Genomic DNA, 2,754 nt, shown 5'->3' with positions numbered 1-2,754 from the left:
GTGGAGAGTTGAAATGGCAAGCGACAGGGAGGTCTGGGTCATGCTTGCGGACAGACCGAAGGTGTTCCACAAAGCAGTCACCCAGTCTGCGTTTGGTCTCTCCAATGTAGAGGAAACCACATTGGGAACAGCGACTGCAGTTGACTAAATTGAGGGAAGTAAAATAGTGAAGTAGCATTTCACTTGCACTTGCCATAGTTCCTATGTTTATTTATGAATGAGGAAACAATAATTTAATTTATAGAATGCCTTTATATTGAAAAAAAGCAAGAGTAATTTTATAGAGGCATGATCAGACAATAGGCGCTGACTAAGCATTAGTTAAAGTTAGAGAACTACAGGCAATAAGTAGAATGGAAGGATATAATGTTAGTCAAGATGACAACTTGCTTTTAATTATGGCATGTCTGGGAACTAAATGTTCCTGACTACAAATGGGAAGATTGGAAAACAAGGATAAGTTACAGAAGTTGCTATTTCAATATCCTAGGATTCCTTACTTCCTTGTGAAAGCATAAGAATTGCAGTGGTCATGAAGTCCCACCGCCTTCTTAGGGCAACAAAAGCAAGCCTACCCTTGTCTACATGGACTGCAGCAACTCTCCAAACCTCCTTGAGCAACACCTTTCAATCCACAATCTCTACACAAGGGCAGCAGACCAATGGGAACACCTCCTGTAAGTAAACCCTCCAAAACCCAGAAAAGTGTGAGGAAGTGCACTTGGGGAGGGCTAACAAGGCAAGGGGTGACACTATAAATGGCAGGACACTGTAAAGTGAAGATCAGAAGGACCTTGGTGTGCGTTTCTACAGATCCCTGAAGGGAGCAGGGCAGGTAGATAAGGTGGTTAAGACGACATATGGGAAAATAAAAAGAGGCTTTTATTATACAGGTATCTTTTACAAGGAACACTTGTCACAATCATCAGTTTAAACTTGATGGTGACTTTAAGTTTTTAATTTGCGATAGGGGAATTAGTAGAAGCAGTTGTACTGATTTCAAATTCTCAATGCATGTGCAGCATCAGTGCCACTGCTACTGTGTCACTGTGGTAATGACAAAAAAAAATGGTAGTTAGACAGAATACATTGGAAGAAACCAGATTGAAGTGGATTGTGTGACACTGGAACAAGTAGATAAGTTTGTCTATTTAGGACAAATGATGACAGAAGATGTTAGATGTAATGCCAACATCAGAAAAAGGACAGAAATCCTGAGCAGCGTGTGCAGGATCCCCTGCTGCCCCTTCTTCATATGGTTGCTGCTCCTGCCTTTGCGTGGACAGGAGGCTCAGTCACTCTCTCCTTCATCTTCTTCACTCTCTGTAGGGCCATCAAGCATACAGCTAGGTCACCAGGATCCATGATCCTGACGTGGTCCTCCTGCAGCATGAAAGAGAGACAGACGTGGTTATCATGCCTGTACTTAGCACATTTCCTGGCCCTGTGGACCACCGTTTAATACTTGCTGGAGAGTGTTGATCACCCCTCGGATGGCCAGAGATGAGTGCACTGCATGGCTGCCCTGTCAACCTGCGACATGGTGGACGCTGGTCCAAACCAGGATGCTGAGATTACAAGGGGCTGTGAGCGCCTCCAGCAGTGACTGCTACATGGCCAGTGTTGGTGAGGAGATTGTACAATATGTGCAGCCCAACTGCTCCGTGGTTCAATAAAGCGGTGGCGGACTTGAAGTCAATGCCAGGGGTTGGGGTGGGGGGATTAGGATAGAGCTCTTGGAGGCTCTTTGGTGCCTCTGCAATGCTTGCATGGGCAGGCAGGGTAGGAGCCTGACCCCAATCATATCACTGTGGCTGATCTGCCTCAGATGCAGAAGCATTGTCAGTTTATACAGGTGTCTTTAATGCGTGGCCATTTCCCTTGCTTACCCTGCCCCCCAATTCGATTGCCTATGCGTGGGCTGCAGTGTCAGGGCAGCACTTGACCACCCCTACTCCCCCAACACCAACAACGGTCACCTCTGAGACTGAACAGCACTTGCCCCTGGACACCACCCCACCACCCCACTATGCAGTCGCCTTCAAGGCTGGCCAGCAGTTGCCCCCGGACAACCCAAACCCACCCTCTTAGCCCCCAGGGCCAGGCATCAGTTGCCCCCGTCCCCCCCGGCAACCCTGAGGCCTGTAAACAACAGGCGAATTATGGAGAACACTGTTGCTCACTCACCTCAGTTCCCCCAAAGTGAAGGCTGCCAAGTGCACGTTGCCCTGTGCTGTTGAGAAATGCATCGGTGTGCTTTCCCGCCGACATGGATGGACGATACAGCGGGGTTCTCAGGGCCTGCAAGGATGGCCTTTTAATTATATGCTGATGTATTACAATTATCTCCCTGCCGACTGATGGCGGGAAACGTGGGCTGCCGTCTGCGGGCTGAGAGGACGATCGCGACCTGCCTTCATGCTGTCGTGTAGCGGGTCCCACAATATTTTCCACGCAGGCCAACCATCACGCCCGCCGCCATCAGGCTCGGAAAATTCCGCCCCCTGCTGCTCCTCTCACTCTCTCACTGTTAATGGCCCCACTGCTCCTCTCACTCTCTCATTGTTAATGGTCCCAATGCTCCTCTCACTCTCTCACTGTTAATGGCCCCACTGCTCCTCTCACTCTCTTGCTGTTAATGGTCCCACTGCTCCTCTCACTCTCTCGCTGTTAATGGCCCCACTGCTCCTCTCGCTCTCTCGCTGTTAATGGTCCCACTGCTCCTCTCACTCTCTCACTGTTAATGGCCCCACT

Source organism: Carcharodon carcharias, chromosome 1, assembly GCF_017639515.1.
Source record: "Carcharodon carcharias isolate sCarCar2 chromosome 1, sCarCar2.pri, whole genome shotgun sequence".
Classification (NCBI taxonomy): Eukaryota; Metazoa; Chordata; class Chondrichthyes; order Lamniformes; family Lamnidae; genus Carcharodon; species Carcharodon carcharias.
The sequence above is the reverse complement of the archived record's forward strand: the minus strand, read 5'-3'. Positions refer to the sequence as shown.